This window comes from Choristoneura fumiferana, chromosome 25 (genome assembly GCF_025370935.1).
Source record: "Choristoneura fumiferana chromosome 25, NRCan_CFum_1, whole genome shotgun sequence".
Taxonomy (NCBI): Eukaryota; Metazoa; Arthropoda; class Insecta; order Lepidoptera; family Tortricidae; genus Choristoneura; species Choristoneura fumiferana.
Genome location: NC_133496.1, coordinates 11,506,183 through 11,531,877, shown reverse-complemented (window position 1 = coordinate 11,531,877; position 25,695 = coordinate 11,506,183). Strand labels below are relative to the sequence as shown.

At 39.4% G+C, this 25,695-nt stretch overlaps 1 long non-coding RNA gene across 1 annotated transcript in view; it reads left to right on the top strand.

The window, feature by feature from the left end:
- The window catches only part of LOC141442478 (uncharacterized), a 50,162-nt gene that overhangs the window by 11,419 nt on the left and 13,048 nt on the right, over window positions 1-25,695 (top strand). The window contains exon 2 of the long non-coding RNA XR_012452942.1: window positions 11,910-11,941. This is a non-coding gene — a long non-coding RNA (uncharacterized lncRNA). The remainder of the gene's footprint in view (window positions 1-11,909; window positions 11,942-25,695) is intronic.

The window sequence follows — 25,695 nt, the reverse complement described above, 5'->3', positions numbered from 1 at the left end:
AATTCAATAAAGCGTTGCGCGGCATCAGCTGAAATCCGACGCAGTCAGCGTTCCCTTTATGAGGCAGATCGTGCCTGCCAGCCTGGAGCCGGGGTCGGTAAAAAAAGCTGACATGACAACGCCGGCCTAATCGAATCTAATGGCGATAGATGCGTAAATTGCCAATTCGTGTTTAACGTAAATTGCCTGTGGACTACGTCATCGTCATAAGATGGAACCATAGGTATAGTGGATATGACAAAACTCGCATAGTCTATGTTTTGAATATTTGCAGTTTGTTTATTTTCGTATCGTTGTGAATTTTTAATTAGTTATTTATGATTCTTTGCTTCAAAACTTTTAAATATTGAATGTAATGGCATTTCTTGTAAATATTTCTTTTACAGTATGTTTTAGTTCTTAAGTTAAATATGATGTAGGTAAAATGAGTTTTTGAATAAATTATTATTATTATTAAACTAAACTGCCCTTTTTGGATCGATGTGGAATAATGCGTTTATATTTTGCCCAAACAACCTTTTCGGAGAAATTGATCTCCATAGTAGTAAAAAGTGAGCAAACCCTCTAACTTCTGTAGAAAAGTGCTGTTAAAGCAAATTACTAGTGTTTATTTTTTTGTAAAATACAAGTTTGACCTGAGATAACAAAAAAAAAAATACGTGTCCGTTATTTTAGACTACTCTGTAACATATATAAAAATAAAACAAATAGGAGCCGGACAGTTGGGTACCTTTCAATGTTGGGTTTTACGGTACGGTAGATAGAAACCGATTTAAAAGGCAACTTTCAAGGGCAAGGCAAGAGGGTTTTTTCCAGTTGACAGTTCACCACTGAGTCTTCGAATCGAAATTCCGGGATTTTATTAAATTATCATCCTAATTTCTAAAGATTACAATCGTGGTCCTTATTTACATTGTATGAACATCACACACATCACATTTATAATATCAATACGATCACATGGGAATCATCGCCATTTACTCGTTGATCTGGTAAGAAATATAAGAATTAACAAAACGAACGTAAACGCTTTCGTAAACGAGTTTCTCGACAAACGCCAGGTGGCGGCCGACAGCGCACCGGCAGTGTCTCTTTGGCAATTAGAAAAAACAGCTGACGCTGGCTGACCAAATTAGCATGGATTTATGGTTTGGTAGAAAACTAAGTTTTAAACACGCAGGTTTAGAAGTAACATGACTATGTCTGAAAGATTGAGTTTCATTACAAGGGTCTTGCAGCATATACCCTTGAAATGGATGACTAACAAAGTTTCAATGAAATTAAAATTAGCTAAATTCATTTCACTGATTAAAAAATATGTACCAAAGTTGAAAAGAACGTGTAAGGTATTTATGCTACACATATTTCCTTGAATTCGTGGTTTAATAGTGTAATAAATGTTAATCGCGCAAACGTATTATTTTATTTAGTTCCGATAAGGTTTTATTACAATTTCACCAAGACGTGTTTTATCATACACGATCTGCATAATGCAACAGTGACTCATACGTACGATATTTGCATGATAAATGCTGCCAGTGCATCTATGATTCAAATAGTTATTCAGTGAACGTGATCAGTATTGTTTAAATGGCAAATTTTCTAGCGCCATACGTCATGATTTATAGTCTCATATATGATAAATAACATAAAATTAATATTGATTTCTGTTTCACCCACTCACTGTTAAGTTTATGCAATTTTATGTGACAAATATGTGCTGTCGTCTGTGTTTGTTTTGTTTGATTAAAGAGAGATAGCATCACAGACTATCACATAAGATAGTCGAATATTAACACCTGTGAAAAATGTTGCATTGCCGTTCAACGTAGCGGAATATAAACATTGTTACACTTTTTTAAGAATATACTTGAAAAGTTATTTTAGCTAGATGAACTGTATTTGTACATTTTGTATTTATTTATCATTCTGGTCTAGACCCACACACTCCGGACGGTCTATGTAATACTTACTAATTGCGACCCTAAATTATGTTCACAGGTCTTAGACTTCGCGCAGAGTAACTTAAGTAGTCCTTTGGCTTGGTGTACTGAAATAGACTTCGAAGAACGTAGGACCTGTTTGTATAACGCCTAGCATACATCTCATCCCAACACATGTTAAGTATAACCAGAACGCAAACCGGATCTTTGGAGTTCGAGTTTTAAGCCTACTTGGCATTGTTTTTGTCAGCTTTTCTTCACAAGACGAAGTGTGGTAATTAGAAACTTTGTAATTTGTGGTGTGAAATGGAGAAAGTAATTGCCACAATGACAGATGATTTGCATCAAATTGGCGATCGTTTCTTGTCGTGAGTTGCGACAGCACGTTTCGTGAAAATAACGTTTTATTGGAATAATTCAATATTGATCGTTAAAACAATCGAGTCCCGGCGACACAGCTAGGTCGCAGTTAGGTTACGTAGACAAGGGCGGCGACCTTGGTCCCCCACCCCTAACACCTCCCCCACCCCCACCACCTAGGGTTGTCTGATCCCAAATTCGGAACTTCCATTTCTCGATAAACGATATTTTCGAGCTTTAATTAAACCGGCATATTTGTACGCAAAAATTTGAGGTCGAAGTAATAATTTGCTTCAACGCAATCTCGGCAGGATGTTGTTTTATTTAAGCTGATGAAGTTTCTCTTTGCTTTTATTGCAAGGTGCTTTGATCAAGATTACGCATTGATCTAATTCGTCTTTACTTTGTCCTTAAAAGGAGTCGGAGTGTTGTCATTTTGGATACATACTTATAGAAGTTATTCAGTAATCAGTGTACTTGACAGCCCTACCCCGACGTTCGCCCCCACATGGGACGTGCGGGACGAGATGTGAGCTGACTTTTGAGACCGTACTCAGCTACTGACGATATATCTATATCTGTCACGGAGTCAAAACATGAATTATCCGCTAAGCTAATAAAACCAAGCGAAACGACGAATTTGTCTAGTAAAACAACATGCAACGGATTAAAATTTCCATGACTAATAGAGTTTAGTCAGCATCCCGCCCGCCAGCACCCGAATTGTGTATTTCGTATTGTGTACTGAATCTTCCAAGTTTAGGTATATTTTATATCTTAGGCTGCTATTTACTCTTAAACTTTTAATAATTCTCAAGCAATCTTAGCCGCTATAATGTTCCTTGGAAATTTTATATATTTACTACCATTCTGTTTTTTTTTTTAATTTTTCCACCCAACAGTTTAGTTTTTAGGGGGGGACGCTCGGATTCAATGAAAATTTGCATTTTAAAGTTGAATATTTCGCAAACAGATCACTGAATAGAAAAAATGTCTTAGCAACTCCCCAATGCTTTTAAAATACCTATCCAACGATACCCCACAATATAGGGTTAGTCGAGAAAAAAATCACCCTTTCGCCTATGGGAGGTACCCTATAAAAACATTTTTTACTTTTTTTGATTGTACCACTTTGTCGTCGTGACTGATATGTATATTCATGTCAAATTACAGCTTTCTAGTACTAACGGTCTCTGAGCTTACCCGCGGACAGACAGACATAGCGAAACTATAAGGGTTCCTAGTTGACTACGGACCCCTAATAAATAAATAAATAAATATCACGGGCCAATTCACAACAATTAGCCTAGTCCCAAAGTAAGCTTAGCAAAGCTTGTGTTATGGGTACTGAGCAACGGATAAATATAATTATATAGATAGATACATACTTAAATACATATTAAACACCCAAGACCCGAGAACAAACATTCGTATTTTTCATACAAATATCTGCCTCGACACGGGAATCGAACCGGGACCTCAAGCTTCGTAGTCAGGTTCTCTAACCACTAGGCCATCTGGTCGTCTAAAAATAATTAAGAGTCAAAGTCTTCATGAAGCCATTTTCTGAATTCGTGAAGCTATAATAGCTCCGTTTGTTTGATTTTCTAGCCGTAACTGATGGGTTTTACACACGACTTTCTAGTAATTCGTAAACGGTTTGGTTGAAGCATTCTTCGCATATTATACGCACCTTTTTCTTTTACTGTCATAATATGAGAGCTAATTGCTATCACTACGTACACCACCAATGTCACTGAAAGTCAAATGGTTTTTCTATTACAAACACTGATTACAAAACTCAAAAATAATCACAAGAAATTATTACTTCTAGTAAATCAATGTAATAATAATACTGGAATTTAATGACACTACACTACATTACTTCAATCAAACAGCTCTGGCTCGAAGCTAAAGTGAGCGCGTCATTTACGCCTTTTACGTTAATGAAACCATCATTACCCCCAACGGCTTTTCCTTTTGAGTGTTCTTTGACAATTGTGTTAGCTATTCTTTCATAATAAACACCATTAGCTATGTATAGTATTTTAATATAAAATTTAGTTGTGTTGTGCTATTTAGGAATCAGTTACGTATTACAACATTAACAATAGACTTGATCGTTACAGTACAGAAGCCCCAAGCCAAACCATCACGCAACTCAAATATACGTACCTACACGAACAAGTAGATCCGTTATAAAACAATTAGACACTTGCGCTGCACGGGATCCCGATATAACTTCGACCACACGTGTTTGAAAGTTGCCGTATTTGATTGCGCCGAGTTTGACGAATTTAAGTGATGAGAACATGAACAACTAAGCGAGCATTTCACGGTAACATTATATTCGATGATTAAGCATGTTTTAACATACAGTCTTAATATGGCGCTCGCATCATATTCACATCGAAACCTCAGGGCGTAAACGACTAAGATCAGCACGTTTATAGCAAACGTTACAGATTTAATAAGGTAAACGAGTGCATGAGCTAGTCTGCACATCTGCCGTTCTCGTAAGTCGCATCGCTGCTCCGTCCGCCTCAACATACTTTGAACTATATTTTAGTGCGCACTCCGTCGAATTGCTCCGGAAAGTTGACGCGCCAACTTCAGAGTCGCCCACCCCAGTTCGGGAGCAGTTCTCGTAACACGCTGCACGCGTACTACTACTACTACAATGTAGACGGCGAACATAAAACACAAGTTGGCGGTAACTCGCGTTCAGAAGTCGCGTGTGTTATGTAATTTTGCGCACTTTCATAACTCCCAAACTTCACCATCTGAGACACCCCCGCATTGTCATACGCGGTAAAAACATCCCTGTAACGTTACTTTGAATTGTTGCTAATGCGGCTCTAATTTGCGTAACATTTCGCCTTTTGAGATCGTTCCCATTACGCTCATGAAAGGAAATTTTGTTTGCGTTTACTGTTTGCATGAATATTTCATCTTCTGTTTTAAGAGTCGTTCACCTTCCTTGAAAAATGCCACGTGTTCGTTTTATATAAAATGAGGTAAATACTTCAATAGTATCAACCGCTCTCCGCTATTGATTTACTATAGTTATGTATTTACAAAAGTAGAATGTGCGGCAGCCTCTATTATTATTATTGTTGTTGTGTACTTCCCTAGAGGAAAACGTCTCTCGAAATAGCGCGATTGTGCGACGCCTAGTGTCGCTGCCCGACGTTTGTCAGTTTTTTTTGCAACGCTATTGGTTTAATCTTTTCTAATGACACTGAAACTGTTCGGAGCTCATTATTCTTTCAAGTGTCATCAATTAGTCAGGAAGCGTTTTAAGTAGCATTTACGTAGTTTTATATTTGTTGTCACGTATTTTTAGGCACATGCAGATCCCGTTGTGTAATCCTTTTTTTGTTTTGTGCGTCGTTATTTTCCATGCATGTACGTGACCCCATTGAAATAAGTCCTCGCTCGAGTGACATCGAGCTCGTTCTATTGACGCCGGTTTTTTACCCGACAGGCTTCGCAGGTTTTGTCGTTTTAGTGGACCATTGCGATTTCCTGGGTACGGCCGCGAGCAAATTACAAAAAATACAATCTGTCTTCTGCATACGTCTATTACGGCACCTCTATCTTTACTGACTAGACTGATGGTTTTTTCTGCGTTTATTCAGTTCACAGACACAGAAGACGTCATGTTATGATTTGTTTTGTTATTCATTAATATCTCCGTGCTAGAATATCTTCGTCTAATAGAAAGATTAAGAAAACAAGGTAATGTTGACTACTATGAAAATGCAATTAAAATTTGTATTAGTTACGTAAATAAAATGTGCATGTTTTATTTTTTTTATATACATTTGAAAAATAACTACCTACGGTCAGGGATGTCTTCAAATGAACCAATTTAGCAAAGTAGAGTCGTCCCATACTTGGATAATAATAGCAGACCGGTTGTTGCTGTTGTGCATCGTTTGTTACTTGTTACTTGCAAGTGACTCGTGTGGTGAGTCACTTGGCCCAACCTTGATAAGTCACGATCACGTGTCTTTTACTCTACCGCCTTGTAATTTTTGGCCCCAAAGCGTATAAAAACGTGCAGCGATAGAGTAATTGGAGCCGGGGCGTTCCTCAATTAGGGCGATTAGAAACAGCACACCGAAAGGTAATTGGATTATTTACCATACCGATGAAATGCTAAACCACTCTAAACGTTAATTCGTATCACGCAGAGTACGGGTACAATGCAGAGCAAATACGCTTTATCATTATCAGTACATTGTATTGCGTAATGCTCGCCGTTAATAAATACACGTGTTATGTGCGGCGTTCGAGAAGTTTCCCGCGACCGCGTGGCGTGGCGCAGGCGACCGATAAACACAAAGAGTGTCTCGTTCGAATAGCCAATAGCCCAAGCGCTGCCCGGCCGCGAATCGCAATCGTAAATTTGCGTTTTCCCTGGCGTGAAAGGCGACCGCTGCTAGCGCGGTGCATTCACCGGCTCAACGTTGGCCGTATCGAATTTATCGCAAGATCGATACGCGCGCTCAGCCAAGCCAACGCGTACCCTTACCTGCCGCGCCGACGTCACCACACGTGGCGCGCTCACCGGCGCGCATGTGTGCGTGCGCCGCGATTATATGGAATTCAGCGATTACGCCACCGACCTACCTATAGTACCTACATGTGAACAGCGTACAGCGAGCAGTGCCCGAACGGTAATAATAATAATTAGTCGCCTCATTATTGTTATTCGAGGCGGCGGCGCTCGCTGTCACCGGCAGATAAACGCTCCTCGCGACCAGATAGCGTAGTGCGCGTACGCGACCCTCGCGGTGCCTTCCTCGCTATTGTTACCTATTATTGTCGCCGCACAAGGACCCGCCCGTACCCTTTTGTGCCGTGACATGCAGTGTAATCTACTTTGGATCGTCAGTCGACCGGATTGTTTGAGCCGACCTAAGGACTCCGTCAGGTAAGGTTTGCTGTGTAAACTCGTAAACAATGGCGTCTGTAATCGTGTATACACACATTCATATTAATGTCTATGGGGAGTTAGCTGATAGGGATGCGATCTTGAACACTATAGACACTCGATGTCGGGTAGCAGGTGAGTTTTGATCACGTGGACGATCGTTTTTTATGAAAACATGATCTTATGCAAATATCCAAAGTTTCGACTTTACATTATTGTGTAGTAGAATTTTAGACATTAGGATATTTATCAACAACTTTTTAAATTAAGGTATCATTCGTTTGATCCGTTTCATATTAAAAATCTTGAAAGAAGGAAAGCAAATTTTGCTATAAGTATAGCCAGGCGATAGTCATTCAAACTTCCATAAAACTCTTGATTGATGAAAGTTTCCATTTGAGCAAAAGCTCAGAAAACTTCCCAAGTGGCTTTCAGAATTGTTTGTTGTTCAAGTTAATCAGATTGGCGTTGTTATGGTAGGAAAGAAAACCTCTTAGAGCTGAGGTTTAACTTTCCATTCATCCATATGAAAACGATTCTTTATTAAAAGGAAAACTAAACATTTGCCAAAGATCCAAAATGGTAAAAAAAAAACAATTAAATGTGAGGATAAACAGTCATCTACATTAATAACTGCTACAGCGGAGCACGCATAAATATTTAGTACTACGTCCTTCCGGCATTAGAAGTAGAGTCATACGTTTCAGATATTTATGCACTCTTTATTGTGGCTACTTTACAGTACACCTTACAGTGTTGTAAGGCTTACACCATAAGTATGTGTGTTTTTATTTTGGTTATTACAATGTGATGTCATCTGCGGAACCCCCGCAGAAGCTTTCAGGAGTACATTGGCTGGCTGGTCTTGGCAATCAAAAATATCTAAACAGGCACAATACGATATACGGTTGTGTTCAGAGGTTTAGACCGCTCTGATATTTGTAATGGCGACTAAACTAAGCTTCTATCAAATATTTCTTGTCTTATAAATGCTACAGATACTGTTGGTTGAATTGCAAAATTGTCTTATCTGTCACCTTATTATTAAAAGCATCTGAGAAACAATTACTTTGTCGTGCTTCAACCGAGCGTAGGAGGAAGAGCCCGAGGAAACCAATAGCTCAGCTTAAACCGTATCCAAAGGCTAACACGAACGAATTGCACCCGACGAGATCCCAGGCTGCGGCTGTGACGTGATTGATGCGGCAAATCGAGACGCGGCGTTCACATAAATCAGACCCGGAGCGGGGTAAAAACTGCTCCAAATTTATGAAACAATGTCCTAAAGCTTAGTGAGTAGAGTTTTATCATATTAGGTTTTATGAACGTGCGAGGTGTTGGAGACTGGAAGGTTAAACATAACCGCCGTGCTTTAGAGTTAAATGTGCACTCTGAAGCTTCTAAAATACTAGGTAAACTTTGCTTTTCACCTGATTGGAATTTATAACGTTGGTATACATTCATTATTACGTTGCAAAACTTACTGAATCAAAAACACACAAACTTTAGAGTAACAAATTTGATTACCCATTATGATTCAGCTATTAATGTAACCTTAATTTTGTTGTCTAATGTAGTCTGTGATCTGATACTATCGACTGACTAATCATGCTATTGAAAATATTAGGTTTCTAAAATGCCAGCTTTGATTCCAAATTCTTTTACTTACACTACAACCTACATTTTCCACGAATCGGGGCCATACAATCGCTAGACAACCGATCTGACATGAATATGATATTTGTGTGAAAACAAGTTCATGTATTTAATGCTGAGAAATGAATTCTTAAATTGCAATTAAACGGAACCATTGTTGACTGCTTTTATCGGTTTTTGCATCGGCGGTTTGTAATGTCGCTTACTCCGTGTGAAATTATTATTTAAACTATTTTATAACGTGCCTTTGTATAAGTTATTGTTATTAGTGTTTTAACGATATGCTTCACTTGCACAATAAGTCTTGTCTTGTAGATAGAAATCTGTGATAAACAAGTTGTGTTACGTGACATTTACGATTCAATTAACATGTCAAACGATACATAATTTTCCCTAACTGTTGTCAGATAGTTTGGTTGCCATGCCACATATTTTATTCTGTTTCAATTTCAACTCTGCTCGAAATCTCGTCAGAATTAAGGATTTTTTGTTTATTTGTGTCAAAAGTAGCCTATGTCAGTTTTAGGTCTCCAACCACCTGTCGGGATGTCGCGATGTCGGGATGTGCCAGATGTCGGGATGTCGCGTTGATCCGTCGTGCTACTCGGTAATACTGTTTGCCGTAAAAGGACTGGTATAGCGAAAAGTTTCTAACTAGACTCGTACATGTATGAATACGTATACGCTTCGTAGGCGCCCGTTGGACCGGTTTAACTCCACTCGATCACACACCTAAATCAAGCAATGTATAAATAAATTTCATAATTTCATTGCGTTTCAATACAAGATTCAATACGGCTCTTGCTTTCTTGAAAAAATATTCAGACATAGTGAATTTGAAGTTTCTGAGTTCTCTTTTTTAAGACCTCGTTCCAAAACTACTACCTACTACCTACTCCGGACTGTACAGGTAAAATTTATGTGTGGATGAAATCAACCCCTGATTTAATGGCGCTAAACATCTTTTTAACTAGTTTTATCTTCCCACGCTAGTTAAATCAGATCAGGTTCACAGCTTTAATTAAACAATGGTGCACAGGAGAAAAATAAATCGTCTAATTATTACACGAATTCCTGTTACCTCTAAAAAATTTCATCGACCCTATAATCAGACGTTATTATCACGGCTGTACCTAGTACTTTACAACTTGCAGTTTATCCTTTAACATTTCACAAACTATTTAGGACATAAAAGTGTAGATGAAACGCACTATGAGAATCAGAATCCTTGTTTACTGCCAAGTATTGAAGCATGCGCATCAGAAGCATTTTTTCACGCCCCACACAAAGAGTCGAGACAAAATTAGTAATCGCGTCCCAAAAGATGCCCCGTCACACTCCATCTAAAAATATTGCACTTGGCACTGAATGAAACGGCGCTCACTGTTTGAACTGAGGCCAAGTTGTATTCCTTTTATAATTAATTATATAGGCAACGTGTTCGCATATCATGACGAAAACCTGACTCGTCAAATAGTACATACGACATTGTTAATACGTATACTGCAGAGGCCATGAAGTAAGGGATTGATGGACGAGTTCGGGGTAGAAAAAAAGAGTCCAGCAATCCCTGTTCTGGCCGAGGTTTGTATAGTGCTTTTCTCAAACAATGTGAGGAAATATTTCATCCATCCATCCAGTACTGTCCAGGCTGTTTGTAATTTTTCCTTGTCAGTTTAATGTTAGTAAGCAAATTTAAAAAGTTAGAGCAGCGGACAATAATGGATTTTCATACATTCATGCCATCAATGAGAAACTTCATGTCTCCATTTCGTGACATTAACGCATATATTTCCGAGCATGTTTGAGAAAACGTAATTTAATCATCAACCTGCTCAAAACACCTTTGCGTTAAATCTATGAGCAGATGTCTATGATAAGATAGAATATCAACGTCAACAAAATGTATGTCGTTTTAATGCTGGGAGCTTTGCGTCGATCCAGATTATAGATTAGCGCTTGCCTCCTCAAGGAGCCTAGCCAGTGGGAGTCACTTTTTTTAAGTTTCATTTCTCTATGTATTCGTTAAATAATTATATTATATTAGTGTCATTAATAGCTGCTGCTGATCTTCTGTATTCAGTAAACTAAATAAGTTAGAAAGTTTACTGGAGTTCAACATTAAACGCAAATACCCATCTCCCCAACGCGGCGATCAGGCTGGCCGGCCGGTGTCGGTGATTCGAAAGGCGTCACTCGACCTCGACGAAGGCCGTGCCCGGCTTTTATTGATTTTTTATGCGCATTGTCCATTTCGTCCGTACTTCGCACTCCTACTACTACATAGGTAGGTACCTATTAGGCAGGTATCTACTGGCTACTGACCGAAACTTTTCGGTCTTTGTGTTTATAGCTTATTGCCTCGTGATTCAACTGCTGGTGCACTTTCTAGTCTCGTTTGGAGTGTTTGGCATTAGTTTTTTTACCCCGTACGAAAACTAGGAAGACGTTTTAGCATAAATTTACGTGTAAGTAATAGTGGTAATGCGTAGTAATAGGAAACTTAATTCGATTATCCGTAATGCTGTAATATACTTAGCGGCAAAAAAAATTACCTTCTAGTCTATGCATAATAGGTATTTTTTATGTAGAGTGGGTCAAATTTTGTGCCGCTGAGTATATTTTCACTCCCAATTCAACAGAATTCACCACGACTTTCCAGGAATACAGTTGTCGGTGCATTCCGTCTCTACTCAAATACGCTCTACTTAGATTGAATTTCTGAACTTGGTATATGAATTAGGTACATTTACAAAGTCAATTCCAATTTGCCGAATCGGTAAACAAATTCACATGAATATTAATTAAGGGTCTAGATATTTCCATGTCACAGAAGCATGCACGTTCTGTCTGACCTTAATTTAGTAATTGTTGTACATTAGTGCCAACTTTAATGTCTCTACAGTCCTTGGGTAAATAGTGTTTGGAAGTTGTGCGGTACCTATTTCTCCGCAGAGCAATTTCTGGAGTTATTTATGATGCATTAACAACTTGCTCGTTTGTTTTAGGTCCTGAACGTTGTAACAGCTTGGACTATACTGTAAGTTTTGTCGTTTATAGATATTAATTGACTCTATTAACTGACATTGTTTTAAATTTAGTTTGAAAGCGTTTATATTATTTCTAAATTTTCTTTGAACGTCTGTCTGCAATTAGCATAAGATTGTGTGCACATTCGTTTCGAAGAAAGATAAGTACTTTTTTCTTCCATCTACCTCGAAGCCCATTTGCGGTATGTTATCTCGCGACATCGCATGCATCCCACCGAAAAGACCAGGCCCGCACGCCGCCATCGATCTTTCGCCGCGAACGCGAACGCACAAACAGGTTTACGTACCCAACCTCGTTTAGCAAGAAACCCATTTTTGTCATGCTGTGCAGGTTAGGTCGTTATTAGTCGTGACGCGGAGTTATTTGTCCACTTTTTGGTTTTGGATTTCTTTAAATTTAATGCTATTGTTCCCAATTTACAATCTAGATTCGCCGAACTGGAGATTTAATTGCTTTTGTTGTCTTTGATTTTATCTTGTTGCGGCAGAAAAGGCAGGGAATAAATGTAACTAAAATTATTGGATGTATATTTATCTCGCCGTGAACGTAACGTTACATAACGTGATTTATGTGCTATCATCCTCGTTGCGAGCGCGGGTTGCATTAGCGACCTGTCTTTGTTCGTGGGATGAGTTATCTCGTGCCCCGAGTCCGCTGGAGGAGCGTTAACCGCGCTACAAATCATCAGTCTTGGAGCTAACTCACTCCGCAAGAAACCCCCGCCGCACCCCGCCGCCTGTTTTCCCTCTAATTCCCACCCCGCAAAGGACACACTCGCCCGACGTACTTTAAGCGATTTCCACACGAATGCCGCCATGACGTAAACACCATAATCGCGCGCGCCGATAACGCAGTTGAATTTCCAACGTTCTCGCAGCGCGGCACACGATCATTAAACGTATATCTGTTAATAATAATTGCGATTGTCTGGTTGTACGTGCGCGGCAAGTTATGGCGCAGTTGCCAGGCGCCCTGCCCCCGCCGCACCACTCCTCTCAGATCTGTGCCCGCCGCATCTTGAGACGAGGATGGCATTCAGTTTCGTTTTGTGACGGCTGAATGGACGCCCGGTTTATTCGCGTATGCGTGTGAATAGCGCCGCGATATGTATTACATGATAGCGTCGGGGAATCTTTTCATGCCTTGGAATTGTTGATCCACATTCACTTGTGCGTTTATATTCTTATGCTCAGCACGAAAACAATACTTGATTTGTACTATCGTCTTATCTGCATCGTCATTATTCGCTGACAAATTTAGACTTGATGATCTCATAGATTACAGTTAACAAGAGCTGATAATGATATCGAGTAAAATTACAAAAGTTACTGATTCTATCCTTGATGAATTCCGCTCGTATGCAGCCATATTATTACACAAATTGCATCCTCCAATACATGAGCCGTGAATTCATCGGCACATAGCCGAGTCCACGCGGCCTTTCCGTTAGGTTGCACATTTTACGAGCGCTCGCCCGAACGGCGGTAATTTACAGGCCGGTGGAGCCGGCGGGATCTCACGACGACCGGTCCCCTACGTGATCTCCGGCGACGCTCGCCGACTCGATAATAAGTGCTGGGGAATGGTAAAGTGCGAGTGTTATTGCTTCAATACGGTCTACATGATTTATAGCGCTCTTGAGGTGCTTCACTAACACGGAAACGTGTTTGTTAGCGGGATACTTTTTCTTTTAATACCAGGGGAAGCTGAAATACTTCACAACGCTTATATATGGCCGTAGAAATGACAAACTTTACATTATAATCGAAGTACGTTAACTATTAACAGTCAACTCGACAGGGCTTGATAAATCGCAAGCTGAAAAAGTCCTGACTTCAAGAAAAAAATATAAAAACCGATTAAGCTCAAGTCGTCGGTGGAACCCTAAAACCCAGCCGGCTTCGTCCGTGCCTGAACGTCGCCAAACGATCCGACCAAGCTATCTATCGGTATGCGATAACGCTGAGCAAGGTCGACGGAATACATCTCTTTATTTTGCCCTATCGAGATATTCAGACCTTGGATATGCTGAGTGCCTACGTCGTTTCGCTTAAGACTTGAAGGTACCTACGACACATCACATTTTCTAGCTAGAGATAGATTCTGGAGACACGCCCACACTGGAATACTGATTTAGTTTAATGTGAATTACCTATTCATATTAGCTAATGCCACTTAAAGTCTACAACAAAACATAATAGGCTCACACATCAAACTGAAGTAGTAACAAGGAGGAGAATCAATAGTTAACGAATGCAAACTATTTAATTAAATTGTGAAGCCTGCAGTTGGAAACTGCGAGTATAATAACTTATCTGGGGAATCAATTAAAAACTATCTCCGGAAGTAAAGTTTTGTCGCTCCCAACGTGATTTACACGCCCCGCCGGCTGCTGTAACTACAACTAACTGGGTAGTTCGCGCACTTCTCGGCTCTTATCGAAACATTTTTGTTTTTTGCGGGAAGGTGCGCCAAAGTTGCCTGTGCAAATATTTATTACAACCGGGCGGCAGCTTTGTTAGAAACAGCGTTATATCAACTATTCTGTGCAGTTAGCTTGTAATTAAAAGCAATTCCAACCCCAGTTTTATAACTACAGTTTTAAACATTCTACTTAAATTTAAATGTATATCCGGAGAATACAATTCTTTAAACTCCGTTTTAACCATTTATCTTTCACGCTTAACGAGTCCATACTTCCAAATCGAATGACCAACGATCGCAACGACTATAGCCATTGTCTGGTTTTGGCTCAGTCTCGGGCCGTGCGATGTGAATGACCGTGTCGGCGAGAACGCATGCAAATGAGTCTCGTTCACTACTAGATGGTAAGTGCCTACCATTTACCATCACAGACTGTGCACTGAGCCGCCGACGACTCGTTATTAGCCGCCTTTTGTTATATTACACCAAGTGTTAATAAACCCGGAATGTAAGGGAATTCGGTCACACGCCAGCAAATTGTAGTCAGGCTTACTTTGTATTTTCCATTCTAGATCTTTAATTTCGCATTCCGCAGTTAAGTTATTAATCTATACAACGAAAGTGTCCCATCTTGTATAATGATCGATGAGACAGCCGCTTCGTATTCCCACTTAAATCGTATCATGTATTCATAAGATACGCCACAAATGCCTTCTTTAACACATGACTGATATCTTTTCCAAATGTACATAAAGTGAAATTGTCTGACATCGTTTTGTAGTATTCAAACGTTCGTTTAAATATGAAAATGTCTAAGAGAGGTTGAACCCTAATTTCACCGGGGTTCCGAAACATTGTACATTGACTGATGTTTTTTGTCGACCGTCTGCAAAGGAACGCACACCACAGAGGAAGTTTTACCCACTGTTCGTTGTTGTTTTCCTGTCTGTGTCATCGCTTCTACAGAATGGCTGATGAATATTTATGTTACCTTCAACATTCGGCTGTGTGAGTATAGCAAACATTGTTCAAGTAAAATGGTTATCTCGCTAAAAATTGCGGACTTTGGTAATTCCTGTTGTATTCCTAGAATTTAGATTATTCAAATATTGGTACGCCATTTCATCATGTCTAAATAGATTAGTAATTTGACGAGACATGTTATTGCGTATATCGAGTCTTTCGAGGCGATGTATCAAATGTTCATAAGCAATAACAAGACTAGAGGGCTTACCAACGTTAAATGACAGGGCATTGACAATGTAAATTATTGATTAAACTGCCTTAGTATTATATCAACGGATTAGACTCTTGCGAAGGGCAAACATTGAGGCCATATATTCAGTGTGTGCGTATGTGTGTGAAGGTTTATAACGGCTATGTCTGTTGTGTTAAGTACTCGAAATCTGTGACAAACAGTCATGCGATTATGGTATGATTTATCGTTGAAGCCAAAGCTGTGTGGGATATTATGGAAAGTAATTGGATTAAACCAGTTGTGAGAGTCATAACTAGTTAAGAAAATAGTAGAGTTCTTGAGATGAGAACGTATTTAAACAGAAGATGGTTCAGAGTGTCGGCGGTAAGTGGACGATGAATAATAAAAATAACCCATAAAACTGTTACAAACAAAGCCATTTCGTGTCTTCATAGTACAAGCTGGGGAAACATAAACTGCAACGAACACCAAAATGTACTGAAGATGGCAGTGATACGATTTTAACGGCGGTCGTTTGGTAGAACTAGGCACTTTCCTTACGAATGAGCGTGAGGCAAATCTGGCGACACGGGAATATGTAAAATTATCTAGCGAGTGGAACATTCGGGGCGTTTACCTCTCCTCTCGGTAAAGCGTTTATGTGGAAAGTGACCCGGCCGCGCATACCACAGACTTACACGAAATGGGCGAACGGATCCCATTGAAGGTTTCCGAATATTCAAATTTAGGTAACAGATAAGATAACCCTAGAAGTAACCAGCTTAATGCGTCAGTCAGCCTTTACTTTATCAAAATTACATAATTAGTAACACTACGCCAAGTTTGAATGGCTATTACCACATTATCATTATTACCTGTCGGTAGTACGTTTTATATGGTTCAATCAGCGTATAACGGCCGTACCTTTCAAAACCCACGAACTTTCATCGACAAGCAAAACGTGGCACAACGCGTAACACTGGCACATCAAACTAATCACCAATCACAATACAAATCGACGACTGGTGTAAGTTCCGAGGCTCGTAACGGGCCTGTCGCAACGCTAGTCGAGAAAGCGATCCGCTTTCATTTGCTTTCTCGCGCGGCGTGGCCTAGCAACAGCATGACTCGCTGTATTGTGTGCCGAAGCCAGCACGTGGACGCTACGTGATTGGTCATTTGCAGTTATAATTCATCGAGTTGAGGTCGCAAGCGCAACACGTACTGTTACCTCGCTTACAATTTGTCGAGAATTTGTAAGAGTGGCACGACTCTCTTTATGAAGAAGTCATGACAATTTAGTAATGGGTTATTTTATTACTTATTTCACCAATTTCGCTCATCCATTTTCTTATGCTTTGTCACTTAGTAATGCCATGAAAATACAAGGAAATAAACAGGCCTATTTGACACAACAGATGCAAGTTTTATGCTATTTTTTTTTTGCAGATATAAGTAATCGGAGAATCTAGTAGGTGTAAGAACGTCTAACTGGTGCTTTCTTACTTAACAGCGTAAAAGGGTGGGAAGAATGCAGGGGGTCAACGTTTCTTGCATGTAGATACATATCTCTTTAAACAAAAGAGAAACTACGTAACACACATTTTGCGCACGGGATCCGTATCGTACGTCTCGTCTAATTAAAGCTTTTAATTCGATACTGTGGTATTCGTTAATTAAACTTGGTGCTTCGATCTCAAAGCTAAGTTTCTCAGCTTAGCTAAATTAGAAATACTATGTACACGCGAAGCTAAACTTTTTTTTACGGTAGGATCTTCTTGATTAATCTCAATTTAGTAGTGAGTGTGGTGTATAAAGGATGGAATTTTGTAATGTCACCTGAAGGGAAAGTACTCTTAATACTGTAGATGGAAAATTTACTCAAAGAAAACATTCCTATATTTAAGAAAAGAAATCAAACTCAATCAACATTTTTATTTCTGAGAATATGTACAATATAAGAGTAAAAGTGTTAGTTCAGCATTTCTGCCGTCATCGGTAGAAATATTTTACAGTTAATAAATTTAGAATAAATAAATAAACATATATAATAATAAAACAGAAAGAAAGAAGAGAGAAAATACATTATTTGTTTATTCTATAAATAAAATACAATTTGCCAAATATTGTTACTTTTAAAAATTCATCACTGAATAAAAGCACTTATCAAGCAACCACTTAAACATTCTCTTTTCAAATTGGTGTGTTTGTACCATCTAAAATCCTCAAGGTATTCTGTTTATACAACTTTATAGCATGCAGTATACGTTCATGCCAAACAATTTAATTTTTTCTAGGCGATGCAATTTTAAGGCTCCTGCTAGGTCTGTTAATTTATTAATTATCTGGTCATGCAGTGGAAAAAACTGTGGGTATTTTGACAAATTTAGTTATTTCAAATATGAAAAGACATGGCAATGGAAATGTTAAGTTCCTGAAATATTGGTTTAACAATGGCAAGATATTGGGCTCCATAACAGCTCTAATACATTTTTTGTGTTACAAATGCTCTTTGGGCATCCGCACTGTTACCCCAAATGATAAGCCCATATCGTAGTATGGAAGAGACATACCCATGAAAGAAAACTGCATTCAAAGATTTTCGAAAGTTCGCTTCCCACACCCGGGAATCGAACCGACTACATTTTACATTCTGTACTTTTATACCATCAGTCGGTTTTCCATGGTTTTCCTTTCATTTAATTTATCAAGTTTGTTAGAGAGATTTCATCCTTATATTGACTCTTAACGATCGATGAATTAAAAGTGCAGGGTGTAATTTTTACAGATTTTAGTCGGTTCTATTACCAGGTGTAGCAAGCGAATTTTCGAAAATCTTTGAATGCAGTTTTCTTTCTTTTCAAAAATAAAGGAATGTTTTGACTAAAATTTACTATGTCCAGCATTACGAGTACTTTCCCTTCAGGTTGCATTACAAAATTCCATCCTGTATAATGCACAAAAATTATAATACTTACAGACTACAATTTCCACAAGTTTAAATATAAAACAATGCATTGCCGGTATCAATATAAAACATGACTATTTGATCAGCATTAAAAGAAAGCAAAACTCGTAACATAGCATTGAAGGAAAGTAGAGCTAACGATAGCCAAGTAAGAGCATTACGAACAGTTTGTCGAAAGTTTTGATCGCGCTCCGTTCGCAGTTAGTTCAGTAGTAGATGATGATATTAGTGGCGCATGCAGCAACAAAGCCGGCTTTTGCGTGACCTGTGCGTTGACCCGGCACGACCCGCCGACGCCGCGTATGCGATCTTTGCCTCCAACTATGCATCTGCACACAATATCTAGAAAGTTACTGTATCCTCGCATACTATGCGCACTTAGTAAACACAACGTGTTCGTGTTTGCATCTATCTGTAGGGGAATACTTAATGCCTCCGCGCTGAATAAAATATTCGCAACGAGCGACGGAAAAAAGTGTTTTAACCGTCTATTACGGAATGAGGGTCGATTTTTATGTAGGTACGAGCTCTAGTTGGAGCTGGAATAACTCGCAATTACCGTAATGCTTAACTATACAGTAGAAATGTTCATTAAAAACTGACGTAGGAAATTTAAATGGGAAGTTTCTAATGATATAATTCCAACTGGGTGACTCAAGTTATAAACGAGATGCTATTTGGACTCGCAGCAAAGTTTTCCGGGCGTTGCTTCGTAACTTGTTCACGAGTTTTCGAAAAATTTGTCGTTTCGTTTCATACTCAAATAAAAGTAGATCTGCAGTGCCGTTTAGGTGGGTCAATCAACTTTTTCTTGTTTGTTATTCTGTCCCGTTATCCAAGAGACAAAAGTGACAGTTTCTTAAAAAAACTGTTTTGATATATGCGACTAATATGCTTAGGAGATAGTCTATACAATTATGACCTTGTAACTATGATAAAAATTTATACTCGATGCATTTTAACCACAGAAAACATATAGAAACTCGTGGTTTTAAAAAGTTGTCCAGGGGACGTAACCATGGCAACGAGGTACAAGAAAAGTTGATCGACCCAGGTAATAACGTTGCACGATGTCTATTTTCTGCATAGTTTCAGCGTTCACACTTGCGCAGCAAATAGTTGAAGCTCTATTGATAGTTCACAGAACTGCTAACGTTCGAGTTTTCGTGCAATAATAATATTGAAAGACAGCTCGCTTGCTTCCGCTTAGTTCGCTGAAAAGGAATGCTGATTCGGACGGGGAATAAAACCGGCCTTGCACAACCAGAGGGGCTATAACTGTTTACGCCCGCCCGTAAGCTGACTCTGCACTGCTGCCCGCTGACGCCATTCTTGTAACACAACGCTCTGTGCAAAAACAATTCACACGAAATTGCTTACTGCACAGTTTTGATTTCACAAAAAATATCCTGCCATCGTTGCTTTTATGACTAGAGTGATTCTTGCACAGGAAATACTGTCTCAGTCCCCTTGATCGTGGAGATATACATTTTACCCTCAGAAACAAAGGTATTCACAGGCATGTCATTAGACGTGGGCTTTTGTTGCGCATAATAGTGGCAATTGTGACAAGAACTTGGTAAAATAAAATGACAGCTGTTTAAAGTCTATTACGTACGAGCTGTATTTATGGTTGGCCTATTGTTCAGGTAATAAATGGTCACAGGTGATACCAACCGTTCTGACATTATTAAATCATCTTGCACTGCATTCGATACAATAATCAATTAATCGGTTAATTATAATTTAATCGGTTTTCTTTCAGTTTTCTTTTATTGAAATTAAACTTGATGTTTGCAACTGGAATGCGTTTATAACGCATTTTTATTACTTGGCGCTTATTTTACGTATCTTATGTCGACTGAATTTCATCTTGCTGGAGAATAGCTTCCAAACATCGACCCTGATACTCATGTCTGCCGCTAGTCTATTCAATATTTCGATCAAATTCAAATAATGTATCTTCTATTCAGCATATTGTTTCCACATTTCCTTTGTGAAGCACGAACTGCGAGCGCATAGTTGCGTGGTTTTATTTGAATCGTTTCGTTTGCGGACGCGTTCAAAATAAAAAAGTTTCACGCTCGATACAAAGCTTTAAAACGGAGAGAGAATGCCCGCGGTTAGGGCTATGCGGTATTGGGCTTGATGGCAATACCGGTATTATTCCGGTATTCAAATTTTGAAAACCGGTATCCCGGTATTTCGGTAATTTTTCGGTATTTTCCATATTTTCCCTTTATTTTTCTTTCTTTCTGTATAAGTCTGTTGTTTTGTTGAAATATAACCAACATACATGAAAAGCAAGATTTAATAAACTTCCCTTTTAATGAGCAAGTATTAAAATAAAAACTTAAGTTGTTAATTGTTAACTAATACTTATATAATATGGAATTGGATTCTCTAATTCTTCGGTGAAAATTGTTTCACCGATTATTAGTTCCCAACCAAATTTTCGCATAATTTCTTTCGCTTGTACGAGGCTCATTAAATATCCAGTTCAAGCTTGAAAGGCCTCTCTCTACTGATGAAATCTACGCTCCGCCCGGAACCAGCTCAGCTCCAAAACCCCGAGAGCTTTCAGCTCAAACTTCAAAACCATTTCGAATGCCTAGGTAGCGACGTGGACGATTACAACGACGGGTTTGTGGAAGCTGTCCATACGATCGGATCTAACTTCTTCAAAACCCGCCGTACTAGAACCAATAAGCTCTCACGCTCTGGCCTTAGGCTCATGCAGGTGAGGCGTGAAATGCTGCTACAGTCTTCTGGTGACGCTTAATTGTCGCTATTAGCAGTTCAATAGGCAGATCTCAAAACCTCTGAAGCGCGATGTACGCCGATTTAATACTAATAAATAATAGCATTGAAGAGGCTTTTGAGCGTATCAGAGGCTCTAAGGTACACCAGGGATCTGTCTGTAAGTCAAAGCCGGTTAATGAAGTTGAAGACCGACTACGGCAGAATCATTTAAACCAAACCTGAGCTGTTGGGGGAAAACGAGAGGTTTTATGGATAGCGACACGACAACCCAAACACCCGTCGAAAATCTAGCTAAAGACCCGAGGGCTAGATTAACCCTACACTATCACGAAGACATCCCAGACGTCAGCCTGTACGAGATTAGTATGGCCCTCAAATAGCTTAAGAATGACAAAGCCCCGGGGGCCCGGGTGACGATGAAATTACAGCCGAACTCTTGAAGGCGGGTGGTAAACCAGTCCTTAAGGACTTTAAGACGCCGTTTAGTTCCGTCCTCCACCAAGGGGGAACACCGAAAGCATGGAACAGAAGACAGTGGTGGTGCTCATCTTCAAAAAAGGTGATAACACCTTGCTGAATAATTATAGACCCATCTCACTTCTGAGCCATGTTTACAAGCTGTTTTTCAGGGTCATCACAAATCGTCTCGCAAGCAGGTTTGACGATTTCCAGCCTCCCGAACAAGCCGGCTTCCGAAAACCTATAGTACCGTAGACCACATGTACGTTGCGGCAGGTTATACAGAAGACCGAAGGGTATAACTTCCCCCTTTGCCTTGCATTTGTGGACTACGAGATAGCCTTCGATTGGATCGAGACTTGGGCTGTGATGCAGGCTCTCCAGCGGTGCAGTTGACTACCGGTATATCGAAGTGTTGAAGTGTCTAGTGTCTGTACAAAAACGCCACTATGTCCGTCCGATTACATGACCAGAGCACGAAGCCAATTCCTCTGCAGCGGGGAGTCAGACAAGGAGATGTGATCGCTCCGAAACTGTTCACCGTTGCATTAGAGGATGCTTTTAAGGTTCTGGACTGGAAAGGACGAGGCATCAACATTAATGGCGGGTACTTCACTCGCCTTCGATTCGCCGACGATATTGTAGTCATAAGTTCCCAATCCGCACTGGGCCCGCGTGGGAACTATGGCCCAAGCCCTCTCATTCTGAGGGGAGGCCTGTGCCCTGCAGTGGGACGTATATAGGCTGGGATGATGATTGTAGTCATGGCTGAGACCATGGAAGACTTCAGTGCTATGCTCGCCGACCTCAGCAGTTTCCGACCGAGTTGGCCTGAAAATGAACATGGGCAAGACGAAAGTCATGTCTAACTAATGTCCATGTTGTCCCAACTCCCGCAATAGTCGGGAGCTCTGCGCTCGAAGTTGTTGACGACTATGTATACCTGGGACAAACGGTCCAGTTAGGTAGGTCCAACTTCGAGAAAGCTTACACTACACATAAGCAAAGCCAACTTGTGCGCGGTAAATTTGAAAGTAGATTAAGAGGTAAGTAACTTCAAAAGCCATAAGTCTGAAGACAAGTTATTAAAAGTGCTTTCTTGTTTGAAATTAAAGTCGACTATTACTATTTTAAGCACAAGTCAAAATACCGAAAAACCGGTTTTGTAGATATTTAATACCGGTATTAAAAGAGGGGAAAAAATGACCGGTATCCCGGTTTTTCGGTAATACCGAATACCGGTATCCATGCCCTACCCGCGGTGGCATCGGCGACGTAACAAATACACAACTTAGTTAATTGTGTCACGAATTCACGATGCTATACCTTCCGCCGCCTAACTTTGCCTAAAAGTTCATTGCCCCGACTAGTACCATAAAAACTATAAAGGTATAATTCCAATAATTGAATAGGCACTACACCGTTAAGCGATTCGAACACAATCCGGGAGTAACGTAAAGACGTCGCATGAAAAATGTATCTCAAAAATGCGTCAAAACTGAGTATTAAGTAATGAACTTTTAGGCAGATTTATGTATGTGTATCATTAATTACGCCTAGCTGACATTGCTTAGGGTCTTGATATCCTGTGCAATCCTGAGACGTTTGTCGGACTGAACAATGCTCAGTTCCAAGTCAAAGAAAAATTGAGTTATTATACTCTTCAAGAAGTGCTCCGTGCAAGGCTAATTGTTTCCTTGTTATACGAATGAATGGCAGTCTAATTAAATTTATTAAGTCGTACGGCCATGTTATTCCAGTAAGTCATTAACAGCGTTATTCCGTCAAGATTGCTCGCGTGAAATGGTAAATATAAACGCAATTAAAACTTCTCGTCTATCGTAGTTGTCGATGTTGGCGCTTATCAAAAGACGGTCCTATCCAATGTGAATGGTTAAATAGGGCGTGAGTACACGTGCGCTTTGTTCACGGAGTGGGATCGATCGAGAAAGTTCTTGTTCTGACTCCCCTCGCCCACCTGTCTGCCGATGGCTGCCTAAGAAACAACTGACCCGCTTTTCATTACAAGTTCAACTGCAGAGCACCGCCAAAAGTTGAATCACACGAGCAAATCGCATCGACGTAGGTACATTACATACCTTTACCCATTCCTTTGCCAACATTACGTCAAGTTAAACGCAAATTTGTTGAGCAAACTTACTTTATTTGCTTTATTTGTCTTACTGGTTGAATTTTAGTTGCATTCTGTGCCAGAGATTACGATCTGGGTCAGAGTGGCTTGGTGGCGTAATCTTATTCAAAACTTTAAAAGGTGAATTCGTCCGCTTAATATCTGGCTATGGTTAATCTTCCATCTTTATTTTGGAAACTATATTTTCTGTCACTTAAATTTAGATTTGTCACTAAACGGCGATACCCTAATTATTATATCTATCCCTAAGAAATATATTAGTCATCAGATTAATCAAATCTGTCTCTGAGTCATCAGATTAATGTAAAGTTGTATCCTAAATTATAGTTTGATCATCAAAATTCCATCACCAAAATAATAGATCTGTCATCTAATAAATAGATCAGTTCCTTAATTCGATGCTTCTACCTTTTTTTTTTTTTTTTTTTTTTTTTATTCGACTGGATGGCAAACGAGCAAGTGGGTCTCCAGATGGTAAGAGATCACCACCGCCCATAAACATCTACAACACCAGCGGTTTTGCAGATGCGTTGCCAACCTAGAGGGCTGAGATGGGATACCTCAAGTGCTAGTAATTTCACCTATTCTACTAAGGCAGGTTTTAAAGGAGTGTTAGGTAGAAGGGTAGAACTGCGACCCTCAGTGCGCGAGCCGAGCGAGCGAAGCGAGCGTGCCGCGGTAGCGCCCGGCGAAATGCCAGAACCTACATTTTTTTGCTAATACTTGTATGATGAATATAAATGTTTGTAGTAGGTACTTGGGTCTTGGATGTTTGTATGGTATATAATGTATGTATGTCTACCCGTTGTTTAGCACCCATAGAACAAACTGCTTATTTTGGGGCTGGGTCAATTGGAGTAATTTATGAGAAGATATTATTATTATTTCATTCATTGTATATCATTACATTATCGTCAAATTTCAGTTCAATTATTTGATGATCAATATTATTTTCCAGTGATTATAACTAATTTTTATTAAGGCATTTTTATATTGTTTGGTGATTCGGTTTTAGTGACACATCAATTATTTTGGAACCCAATATAATTATTTGATGATCAATATTATTTCCGAGTAATTTTTAAATAATATTTAGGTATCAGTTTTAATATTATTTGGTGATTCAATTTAGGTGACAGATCTACTATTTTAGGAACAAATATTATTTACTAGCTTAAGCCCGCGACTTCGTCTGCGCGGATCTAGGTTATCGCGCGGTGGCGCCCTCTACCTGAATAAAAGGTATCCTATGTTGATCCTTGGGGTTCAAAATACCTATATACCAAATTTTATTAAAATCGGTTCAGTGGTTTCGACGTGAAAGCGTAACAGACAGACAGACAGACAGAGTTACTTTCGCATTTATAATATTAGTAGGGATTAGGTCGCCGAAAACGCATAGGTGATCAATAAAACCATACCCCTTTATTTTTAGGTAGCTATTAGAACTATTAAGCTATTGGCAAAACTGTGGGATTAATGCTTCATGTAAAAAAAATGTACGTATTGTACGGTGTCGTGTCCAGGTTTAAATGTTTCATTCATCTAGTTGGGGTACAACGTCCACAGTCCACCTGCTCTTTCCGTGACTCACAGCTTTCCCTTCTTTTATTTATGACTGGTTTATACACATCTGCCATTTTAAACCATTGATAATTATCATGACGATTGCTGCCCGCTAGACGGTTTGAGTATTATTAATAATTATTAATCTATTCAGCGACGTACAACTGTATTTTACTTATAGAATCTATTTCTTTAAACAATCCAAACATTCCT